The sequence below is a fragment of the Eumetopias jubatus genome, unplaced genomic scaffold (assembly GCF_037043125.1).
Source record: "Eumetopias jubatus isolate StellerSeaLion01/CBP00866 unplaced genomic scaffold, mEumJub1_p1.0 scaffold_13, whole genome shotgun sequence".
In the NCBI taxonomy this organism is placed as follows: domain Eukaryota; kingdom Metazoa; phylum Chordata; class Mammalia; order Carnivora; family Otariidae; genus Eumetopias; species Eumetopias jubatus.
In genome coordinates this window covers 79,918,944-79,931,329 of record NW_028274819.1, presented here as the reverse complement: position 1 = coordinate 79,931,329, position 12,386 = coordinate 79,918,944, and the positions used below count along the sequence as shown (strand labels likewise).

The 12,386-nt window shown below is 39.3% G+C and overlaps 1 pseudogene; it reads right to left on the bottom strand.

Annotated features, from left to right (window-relative positions):
• Positions 1 to 6,360, bottom strand: part of LOC114221551 (DNA repair protein Ku70 pseudogene) — a 150,514-nt pseudogene extending 144,154 nt beyond the window's left edge.
• Between the last annotated feature and the right edge of the window lie 6,026 nt (positions 6,361 to 12,386).

Genomic DNA, 12,386 nt, shown 5'->3' with positions numbered 1-12,386 from the left:
TGTAGTGTCATTTGCAAATATCTTCTCCCATTCTGTGGGTTGCCTCTTTGTTTTGTTGACTGTTTCCTTTGCTGTGCAGAAGCTTTTTATCCTGATGAAGTCCCAAAAGTTCATTTTTGCTTTTGTTTCACTAGCTTTTGGAGATGTATCTTGAAAGAAGTTGCTGTGGGCGATGTCAAAGAGGTTACTGCTTATGTTCTCCTCTAGGATTTTGATGGATTCCTATCTCACATGGAGGTCCTTCATCCACTTTGAATTTATCTTTGTGTATGGTGTTAGAGAATGGTCAAGTTTCATTCTTCTGCATGTGGCTGTCCAATTTTCCCAGCACCATTTATTGAAGAGACTGTCTTTTTTCCATTGCATGTTTTTTCCTCCTTTGTCAAAGATTATTTGACCATAGAGTTGAGGGTCCATATCTGGGCTCTCTATCCTGTTCCATTGATCTGTATGTCTGATCTTGTGCCAGTACCATGCTGTCTTGGTGATCACAGCTTTGTAATATAGCTTGAAATCAGGCAACGTGATGCCCCCAACTTTGTTTTTCTTTTTCAACATTTCCTTGGTGATTCGGGGACTTTTCTGATTCCATACAAATTTTAGGATTGTTTGTTCCAGCACTTTGAAAAATGTCATTGGAATTTTGATCGGGATGGCATTGAAGGTATAGATTGCTCTGGGTAGACATTTTAACAATGTTTATTCTTCCGATCCATGAGCATGGAATATTTTTCCATCTTTTTGTGTCTTCTTCAATTTCTTTCAGGAGTGTTCTGTAGTTCCTAGAGTATAGATCCTTTACCTCTTTGGTTAGGTTTATTCTGAGGTATCTTATGGTTTTTGGTGCTATTGTAAATGGAATCGTTTCTCTAATTTCTCTTTCTACCGTTGTGTTGTTAGTGTATAAGAAAGCAACTGATTACTGTGCATTGTTTTTTTATCCGCCACATTACTGAATTGCTGTATGAGTTCTAGCAATTTGGGGGTGGAGTCTTTTGGGTTTTCCACATAAAGTACCATGTCGTCTGTGGAAAGAGAGAGTTTGACTTCTTCTTTGCCAATTTGGATACCTTTTATTTCTTTTTTGTTGTCTGATTGCTGTTGCTAGGACTTCTAGTACTATGTTGAACAATAGTGGCGAGAGTGGACATCCTTGACGTGTTCCTGATCTTAAGGGAAAGGCTCTCAGCTTTTCCCCATTGAGGATGATATTCGCTGTGGGTTTTTCATACATGGATTTTATGAACTTGAGGAATGTTCCCTCTATCCCTATACTCTGAAGAGTTTTAATCAGGAAAGGATGTTGTATTTTGTCAAATGCTTTTTCTGCATCAATTGAGAGGACCATATGCTTCTTCTCCCTCCTTTAATTAATGTGTTCTACCACATTGATTGATTTGCGAATGTTGAACCACTCTTGCATCCTGGGGATAAATCCCACTTGGTCGTGGTGGATGATCCTTTTAATGTATTGTTGGATCCTATTAGCTAGGATTTTGTTGAGGATTTTGGAATCCATATTCGTCAGGGATATTGGTCTGAAATTCTCCTTTTTGATGGGGTCTTTGCCTGGTTTGGGGATTAAGGTAATGCTGGCCTCATAGAATGAGTTTGGAAGTTTTCCTTCTCTTTCTATTTTTTGAAGCAGCTTCAGTAGAATAGGTATTATTTCTTCTTTGAATGTTTGGTAGAATTCCCCAGGGAATCCATCAGGCCCTGGACTCTTGTTTTTTGGGAAGTTTTTGATCACTGCTTCAATCTCGTTACAGGTTATTGGCTTATTCAGGTTGTCAATTTCTTCCTGCTTCAGTCTTGGCAGCTTATAGGCTTCCAGGAAGGCCTCCATTTCATCCAGATTGCTCAATTTATTGGCATATAGTTGTTGTTAATAATATCTAATAATTGTTTCTATTTCCTTCGTGTTAGTCATGATCTTTCTCCTTTCATTCATAATTTTATTAATTTGGGTCCTTTCTCTTTTCTTTTGGATAAGTCTGACCAGTGGTTTGTCAATCTTATTAATTCTTTCAAAGAACCAACTTCTGGTTTTGTTGATCTGATCTACTGTGTTTCTGGTTTCTAATTCATTGATCTCTGCTTTAATTTTAATTATTTCTCTTCTAAGGAGTTGCTTAGGCATCATTTGATACTTTTTCTCTAGTTCTTTAAGGTGTAGAGTTAGTTGGTGAATTTGGGATTTTTCTATTTTTTTTGAGTGAGGCTTGGATGGCTATGTATTTCCCCCTTAGGACGGCCTTTGCAGTATCCCATAGGTTTTGGACTGATGTGTTTTCATTCTCATTGATTTCCATGAATTGTTTAAGTTCTTCTTCGATTTCCTGGTTGACCCAAACATTCTTGAGCAGGGTGGTCTTTAGCTCCCAAGTGTTTGAATTTCTGCCAAATTTTTTCTTGTGATTGAGTTCCAGTTTTAAAGCATTGTGGTCTGAGAATATGCAGGGAATAATCTCAATCTTTTGGTATTAGTTGACACCTGATTTGTGACCCAGTATGTGGTCTCTTCTGGAGAAAGTTCCATGTGCACTCGAGAAGAATGAGTATTCTGTTGTTTTAGGATGGAATGTTCTGTAAATATCTATGAGTTCCATCTGATCCAGTGTATCATTCAAAGCTCTTGTTTCCTTGTTGGTTTTCTGCTTAGATGATCTGGCCATTGCTGGGTGGAGTATTGAGGTCTCCTACAATTAACGTATTGTTATCAATATGACTCTTTATTTTGGTTAACAGTTGGCTTATATAGATGGCTGCTCCCATGTTGGGGGCATAGATATTTACAATTGTTAGATCTTCTTGTTGGATAGACCCTTTAAGAATGATATAGTGTCCTTCTGTGTCTCTAATTACAGACTTTAGTTTAAAATTTAATTTGTCTGATATAAGAATTGCTACCCCAGCTTTCTTTTGAGGTCCGCTGGCATGGAAGATGGATCTCCATCCCTTCACTTTCAGTCTGGATATATCTTTAGGTGCCAAATGAGTCTCTTGTAGGCAGCATATGGATGGGTCCTGTCTTTTTATCCAATCTGCAACCCTGTGCCGTTTTATGGGAGCATTTAGGCCATTTATGTTGAGAGTAATTATTGAAAGATATGAATTAATTGTCATTATGTTGTCTGTGAAGACATTGTTTTTATAGCTTGTCCCTGTAAATTTCTGTTGTATATCACTCTTGGGGTCTTTCTCCTTTTATAGAACCCCCCTTAATATTTCTTGCAGGGCTGGCTTAGTGGTCACATATTCTTTCAGTTTCTGCCAGTCGTGGAAGCTCTGCATCTCTCCATCCATTCTAAATGACAGTCTTGCCGGATTAAGTATTCTTGGCTGCATGTTCTTCTCATTTAGTACCCTGAATATGTCTTGCCAGGCCTTTCTGGCTTGTCAAGTCTCTGTGGATAGGTCTGATGTTATTCTGATGTTCCTCCCTCTGTACGTAAGGAATCTCTCCCCATTATCTGCCCTTAAGATGGTTTCCTTGGTTCTAAGATTTGCAGGTTTTACTATTACATGCTGGTGTGTTGACCTGTTTTCCTTGATCTTGGGAGGGGTCTTCTCTGCCTCTAGGACGCGAATGTTTGTTTCATTCCCCAGATTAGGGAAGTTCTCAGCTACGATTTGTTCAAATACATCTTCTAGTCCTCTCTCACTCTCCACTCCCTCCGGGATTCCAATTATTCTGATATTGGAACTCTTCATGGTGTCACTTATTTCTCTGATTCTATTTTCATGGATTCTGAGTTGTTTTTCCCTGGCCTCCTCTTTTCCCTTTTTGTCTATTATATTGTCTTTCAGGTCTCTTATTTGTTCTTCTGCCTCAGTTACCCTAGCTGTTAGATTATCTAAATTGGATTGGATCTCAATGATAGCATTTTTAAGTTCTGCCAATTCAGCTTTCATTTCTGCCCTTAGAGACTCTATGTTGACATTAATTGATTTCTCCCTTCTAGCTATTGTCTTCACAATTGCTAGCCTGAATTCCATCTCTGACATCTTGGTTATATCTGCATCCGTTTGTAAATCTGCAGCATAAGTCATAATCTCTGAGTCTTTTCTATTTTGGGGGCTCCTCCTCCTAGTCATTCTGTTGATGGGTGTTTGAGGGAATGTATAGAATCCAAATTATTGACCAGAACCCAAGCAAAATGTACCTGTTTTCTTGGAACCTTAAGGTTGCTGGCCTCTTATTTTCCCAGCCTGTCTTCTGGGGGAGGGGCCTGCCATGCTGTTTCTCAGGCAACCCTGTTTGGGCGGAGTTGCCCTGACCCCTGTGGTGGGGGATGGGCTCCACGGGAATCAGTTTTTGGGGTTTTTGTTCTCTGGCGGCTTTCCCTGGCAGCTTTTGGCATCTCTTCCTTGAGTCAGAGCAGAAGAGACCATTTCCAACCCTCTGCTTCAGAGCAGAGAGAACACAGTCTGTTCTTCAGTGAGCTTTCCAGGCCACATTGTCTCCGTTTCTGTCTGTGCTGCTATAAACTGCAATGGCCTGGGTTGTGCACCCCTCCACAGCACCCCCAGTCCTGCCTCCAGGTCAGAGCACGTCTCTGCCCTTTGTGCTTCTAAAACCGCCAGCTGCCCCCAGATCACACATGTGATCACACCGCTCCTGGTTTTTGCCCCAGGGGCTGTCCTAAAGTCTTTTCCCCACCGCTACAGGTCTGCGAGTCTGTGCCCCATCCCCAGCGCATGAGGCTGTCGCTCACCAGTGGTGTAAGATCCCCACAGCCAGGCTCCCTCCCACTGCCGTTTATCCTCCAATATCTGCCCGCAGAATCACAGCTCCCCGCTTCGTACCTCGAAACCAACCACCTGCGATATTCTGTTTGTAGACATCCAGATCTTCTTACATCTCAGGCTGGTTTCATGGGTGCTCATAGTGGTCTGGTAGATATCCAGCTCCATTCTGAGGACCAGTTGAAATAGGGTCCCCTACTCCTCCACCATCTTTCCTAGTCCTTCTCATAGGTTATTTCTTTACCAGTCAGCTCTCCCTTCAAAACTAAAAAAAAAAAAAGAAAAGAAAAGAAAGGAAAAGAAAAGAAAAGAAAGAAAAGAAAAAGAAAAATTCTCAGCCTTAGGAAGTTTATCTTGTTGACTTGCCCTTGGCTATAAAGACAGTCATCTTTTGAAAGGTTGGGTTTCCGTTTCTGGAAAACCTACATTAAAGACTGGTCATCCTCCTATCTCAAATTGTGACAATTCTGAAGGCAATCCCAGTTTTATACCACTCCATGGGATATACTGAGGCAGTATATGGCTGCACTGTTACCCAACTTATCCTTTTGCCCAGTCCCAATTCCTTCCCTTCCCCAATCCTGCTTCCTTTCCTTCTCCTAGATGTATTTATCCCAAGAGCTGTATTAGTCAAGCTTACCCAGAGAAACAGAATATATAAATATTAAATGTATATATAATTAAAGATTTATTATAAAATGTATAAAGTATGGGTTCATGCAATTAATGAGCCTAAAAAGTTCAACAATCTGCTGTCTACAAGCTGGAGACCCCAGGAAGGCCAGTAGTGTATGTAGTTCAAAGGCCTGAGAGTAAGAGAGCTGATGAGGATGATTTCAGTCTGAGTCTGAAGGTCTGAGTATATTGATGTACCTATTCAACAGAGAGTGAATTTGACCTTCCTCTGCCTATTTCTATTCAGACCCTCAGTGGATTGGATGATAACCATACACTTTGGGAAGAGCAATCAGCTTAACTCAGTCCAGCAGTTCAAACGCTAATCCCTTCTGGAAACACCCTTACAGATATACCCCAAAATAATGTTTAACCAGATATGTGGGTACTCCATGTCCCAGTGAAGTTGACACATAAAATTAGCCATCACAAGTCCATCCCTAGTCAACCTGACACCTACATACATCTCCCTAAACCATACTTAATCTCCAAATTAGTACAATAACAAGATCAAAATTCTGCCTCACATGTTACTACTGTCCCGTGTATAACTGAAAATGCACCAAACCTTCCTTAGAAGAGGAAATAAAAGTACTGAGTGATGTTTACTCTTCTTGATACTCCATAGTTTATATATTATGATGTAAAATTAATAATACTTACTTATAATATGAAGCCAAAACATCTTATGTTACATCGTAAGGGAATAAGAGAAGAAAGAAAACAAGGGTGTACATATATATGGAAAAAAAATTACGTATATGCTTAATACACACACATACACAAATCTATTCATAACAAGTAAAGAGAAAATACTCATGATAATTACAATCTTTGTTTATATAACTGGTCAGTGGTCATAGCTGCTTTTCAAAATTACCTTCTTCTACTATCCATTCCATATTCCTTATGCTCGTCGAAGCACCTCAGGGTCATGGTTCATTATCTGGTGAGGTGACCCAAACCTTTATTCCTAAAGGGTCTTGGCCATTAGTAACCGTGCCTGGACTGGGTTGTTGTAGTTTTCCATTGACCTTAATTATAGGGCATGGTAATACTAAGAGAGGCCCTAAAGCATCTCCTGTGTTCTACCATGCTCTACATGCTCTTCCTTATTTCCATTGTGGAGTAGTAGCACAATTTCCCCTTCGGTAGTGAAGATCAATCTCTTTAGCATGAATACTAACCCCCTTCTTTGCCTGTTTATCCAGAAGTATAAGGGGACCAAAGATGCTGGGCAGCTGTCCTAACTTGCAATTCGATAGAATCATTTCTGGGTGTTCTGGTAGAAGCATTCTTCCCTCTAGAACTAAGATATCTAGGTCCACAGAGCATAAAGCCATGGGAATAGATAGCAGAAATTTTGCTAATGGATTACTAGAGGTAATAGTGAGTGGTGCCCCTCCAATTTCCACCACTTGATTCCTGGACCTATGAACCTTGGCTATGAGAGAAATAGCACCACTTATTGGAGGCTGAGAACATAAACTTCCGACAAACCTTGTCTCAGACTGGCAAGGTATTGCCACATAGCTGGCACTATAATTGAGTACTCAAAAAACCAGCTACATCAGGATGATGGGGAAGGTGGTAAGATCAGTGAATTCCATGAAGATAGGCCCACTGATAGACTTCATTTTCTGTGAAGTGAGTTCTTTGATCAAAAACAATGCTGTATGCAATATCTTGACAGTGAATTAAGCATTATGTAAGTCCACAGATTGTAGTTTTGGAAGAAGCATTACATTCAGGGAAGACATATCCATATCCAAAGTAAATGTCTATTTCAATAAGGACAAAAAGCTGCCATTCCATGATGAGCAGGTCCAATGTATTCAACACTACCTCCAGGTAGCTAGCTAATCCCCCTGGGGAAGAGTGTTATATCTGAGACTTAGTGTCGTTTTCTGCTACTGGCAGTTGGGCACTCAGCAGTGGCCAAAACCTAGTCAGCCTTGGTGAGCAGAAGGCCATGTTGCTAAGCCCATGCATAATTCCTATTCCTGTCAGCAAGATCACTTTATTCATAAACCTTTGGATAATAACAAGTGGCTGGAGAAAGAAGCTGACTGTTATTCAAAGAACAGATCATCCTCTCCACTTGATTTTTAAGTTCTCTTCTGAGGTCACCGTTTAGTGAACTCTCACATGGGACACAAATATGTTCATGCTTTTCCCAGTCTGTAAAGTCTATCCACATCCCCCTCCCCCAGATTTCCTTGTCACCAATTTTTCAACCATGTGCCTTCAAAGTCCCTGATTACCCAGCCAAGCCATTTGCCACAGACATGGATTGGTAATTCTTTATCTCATCATTTCTCCTTCCAAACAAATGAACAGCCATGTGCACTGTTCAAAGTTCTGCCCAATTGAGAGTATTTCCTTTCCAGAAAGGAAATAAAATGATACAGATGTCCACTTTGAGATAGTGCCAGCATATTGTGCAGAATTAAATGTGAATCTGGCCTAAGTCTTTCTTCCTCTGCCAAATGATTGTAGGGAACATCCCATGAGACCATAGATGCAGGCTGGGAGAGAGAAGGCAGTCCAGCATCAGTGGGGACCATGGGTTCCTTTGTTATGTAACTTGTGCCTTCAGGACCTGTTTGGGTACAATTATAAATATACTTCCTTTTGATGATGGAGTTCTGTCGTGCATGTCAAACTTTATAAATTGGTTGGTCAGATAATACCCACTTCATGATGGGTAGCTCAGGTTGCATAGTAACTTGGTGGTTCATGGCTAAGTATTCGGTCTATACTAAGGTCCAGTAGGTTGCCAAGAGTCATTTCTCAAAAAAAGAGTAATTATCTGTGAAGGATGTTAGGGCTTCGCTCCAAAATCCTAAGAGTTTCTGCTTCAATTCACCTATAAAAGCCTGCCAAAAGATCCAAACAGAATCCCTTGACTAGACAGGAGTATATACTTATAAGGCCTAAAAAAGCATCACTATTTAAGAGTTTAAGATTATTGGATCCACTGTTACAGAATTTGACTTAATAGTGCATCAGGGCCAGGTTCTTCCTTTACAGAAAAGGAAGTATGGGAATAGGTTTGCAACAATATGATGCACTGGTTTTATCACATGTGGCATCACACAGAGAAAATGTTGACCTGAAAGAAACTTATTGAAAGTATAGCTGAAGTGCTACCATGGAGGTAACAACCTACTTCATCCTCCAGGACACAGTATACATGCTAAATCATTAAATATTATGTAGCCCTATTCCCGAGTAGATAAAATACTTGAGTCCAGAAACCAATAGGTGGAAGTAGGTTCCCTCCCTCCATGACATTAGTCACAGTGATCTAGAATTTGTGCTTCCTGTCTACACAATTCTGGCTCTGCACATTTAGAGATTTCAAGAAAAGAAATCCATTATAGAAACTTATTTGCCATAAAACCCATCCACTGGTGTTAGATAGTATCCTGTGTCAGTAAATTAGTTAATCTAGTAAAGTAGACAATCTACAAAGCCTTATTGGAGGTGCTGACAAAACACTAAGGTTCTTAAAAGATAAACTGATATCATGGGGCACCTGACAGGCTCAGTCTATAGAGTATGCAATGCTAGATCTTGGGGATCATGAGTTTGAACCCCATGTTGGGTAGAGAGTTTAATTTTTAAGAAATGATGAACTGATAACAAGAGTAGCTGTTAATTCAGAGGACAAATTGCCCCCTCCAGTTTAGAAGAGGTGTGATGCAATCATTTATCTATCGAATAACTAGCTAGTCTCTTTGAAGAATGAAACCATAGAAAGGATCAGCTGCTAACAGGATATGCATTGAGTAACATGTATTAACTAAAGCAGTCTTTAGAAGGAGACCTGGCATCATGGTCATTCCATTTGGGCTCATAGGTGGGACACTAGAGTGGCAGATGAGAGAGGATATTTAATATCCACAGGAAGAGTCATACTGTCTCCTGATTATCCAGTGTCTTTTTTTGTGGAGGATGCTTTTTGGTGCTCAACTATATGAGCTATAACTGTCTTTCCATTTTACACCTATTACCATAGTTCTATTTAATTGCTTTTTTCCTGTAGACTTCTTTGTCTCTGATCTTCTAATTTTCCTCCCCCCAGACTACTGATTAGCAAAGGAAGTAATTTTCCCTGGTCATGATTCTGTATATATAAATGCATACCTCAAACTATTCTCTCACCATATAAAATAGACTAAATGGAGTACTCAGAGTCTGCATAAGTGGAAGATTTTCCCTGAACGCTTTCCTTTAAGACCGTCTCTGAGTGCTGGAGTCATCCCTGAGTGGGGAAATAGTTAAGCTACATGGATGTTTTAAGACAAACAACCCATCATAAATCATGTGTAAGTTCATTTCATACTCCATAAATGGTTCATGCCTACTGTAAGGCAGTAAATGTACTGAAAGAGAAATGTTGCTACAATATAATTGGGTGATATGGGAAGCTCAGCCATCTGCTCAAGAAAATTATCTGTATCCTCTGAAAGGTCTAAAGAATGATCTCAAAAGCACCATTTCCATAATGTAATGGATTGTTGCTGTCCCTAGTCAATCTATGGCTCAGAGAATTGACAATACTAAGCCCATGTTGGGCATCCCTGAGCACATTTTCATTTGATTATCAATGGTCAGGTGTTCAGTCTTTACAAAGGCCTAACACTATGCCAAGAGTTTTTGTTTTTTTAGGTTTGTTTCTTTGTTTTTTGTTTTGTTTTGTTTTCAAATAGTTATCTCAGAAATGTTCAAGTCATGGCTTTTCTCCAGCATTTTAGGGGGTCTTTGATGTAAGTTTTCTATATATTTCACTCTCTGGGTGTTAAAAGAGCTCCAAGAATATTTATTTACCCATTTATATTACTCTGTTCATTTCCATTTCATCACTGCAGTGGGTCAGTGCTGCACAAAATTTTTAAATGACTGAGATCCCTGTGGTTCCTGAGGCAAGAGAATGTTTATCTCTGCTTTTCCCATGTACTATAGAATACTCCATGATCCACCTGGATTTTAAAGGGAATAAATAGTGAATTGAATGGAGATGTTATGGGGCCATCCACTCTGCCTCTTGTGGTGTTGGAGGGTGGTGGTAACCTCTGAAATTCCCTCTGGGATGCAGTATTGCTTCTGATGTACAATCTTGTTAGGCTTTGAAGAGAGGTAACTTGGGTTCTTCTACTGGCTTTTTCAATAATGTCTTCACTGATCAGGGAACAAGTATTAGCCTTCTGTAAGGTTCTAAGTATTTCCCAACTAATTATTCACATGGTGATTGAAGAAAACCAGGAAAATGGTACCACTTTAGAGTGGACTTTGGACAGGATTCCAGTTATTACCTAGTTTTCACAATTTCCCACTCTAAAAATGGGAGAACATTACATTTTACATTACAAAATAACATTTTAGTTTACCTAATATTAACATCATCTTGGAACTTTTCCCAATAGGCAATTTTGAATAATTTGGATATTCCCCTTTACCTGATAGTAGTGATTATAAATGTATTAGAGTGTGGGGGAATTAACTTGTCTTTCTAGTTCATAGTTGTCTGAATCAAAAGGTGCCATATCTGAAAAACTACAACCAGGTCTGATGTAGAAAATGACATGCTGGTTCACTGAGACTATTGTCATAATTGGAAATAATATTTGGAAATCCTGACGTGAGCCTGAGCTTATGTAGTGAGATATTCATGAATAACGGACCAGTTATAGGAGTTGATATTATAGTTGCAAAAATGGTTAGAGTCCCCCCCCAGCCACAACCGCTTCTGTATTTACATTTATTGCAATAAGATTTTGCAGCTTTTGCCATTAAAATGTGTAGACTACCCTAAGACTTAAGTCTAGGAGTGCAGTCTGACTGATTTTTACCAGTAAAATGCAGCAAAAGTGATGGTGCCCCCACAAGCTTATGAGACTAGAGAAAGTCTTCAGACAGTCATAGCTGCTTTTTAAGGAAACCATGAGTGCATACTGAAAAAACTAGTACCAAGGGATATATGCAAGGAACTAAAAGTGTCTGCAGGATATCCAATGTATGACATTTTGTGCTTTGTTGGTTTGTTTCTTTAAAAAAAAGAAAAACAAAAAAAATTTTATTTATTTAGTTGAGAGAGAGGACACACGAGAGAGAGAGAGAGAGAGAGAAAGACAGAGAGAGAGAGAGAGAGAGTTCACTCACACAAGTGGGGAGAGGGGCAGAGTGAGATGGAATGCCAGAAGCACACTCCCTGTTGAGCAGGGAGCCCATCACTGGGCTCAATCCCAGGATGCTGGGATCAGGACCTGAGCAGAAGTCAGACAAATTACTGAGCCACCCAGGCACCCCAGCCTTGTTTCTTTTAAAGTTTAAACAATCCTATACCATTTTCAGACTGACTTCCTCATTTCATAAAATATATTCAAGCTTTGAACTCGAATCCTAGAAATTGTCTTCTTTACTCTGATTCTGTTGATATTTTGATTGCTGTAGTTTGTGACTTATGGTCTTCAAAAGGCTCTAGCACACTGCTGACATATTCATTATGATCAACAATAAGAAAATAATTATGGATACCCTAAAAATCTTCAAGATATTCCCAGATGTTTCTAACATATGCAATATTAGAAAATATTTACTAGCAATAAAGATATATGCATTAAATTGTTTTTCTAACATCACATAATGATGTGATGTTAGAAATTGTTAGAAATTCTTTTCTAACAATTGTAATTTAGGAAACTCACTCCTTGCAAAATCTCTGAAGTTAACTGCCAGAGCAAAGACATTTAGAGAAATATGCAGAGGCAATATGCGCTTTCTATTAGCTTGTTCTGAAGTCACTGACTGTGTAAGAGACTAACCAGGATGATTTTTCCTTATACGAACTAATTTTCCTTGTGTAAATTTGTTTAAATAAAACCAATAAAATTTTGACATGTGCTGGATTTTTCTGCTTTACTTTACCACAATCAAGAACATTGACTGTCATGACA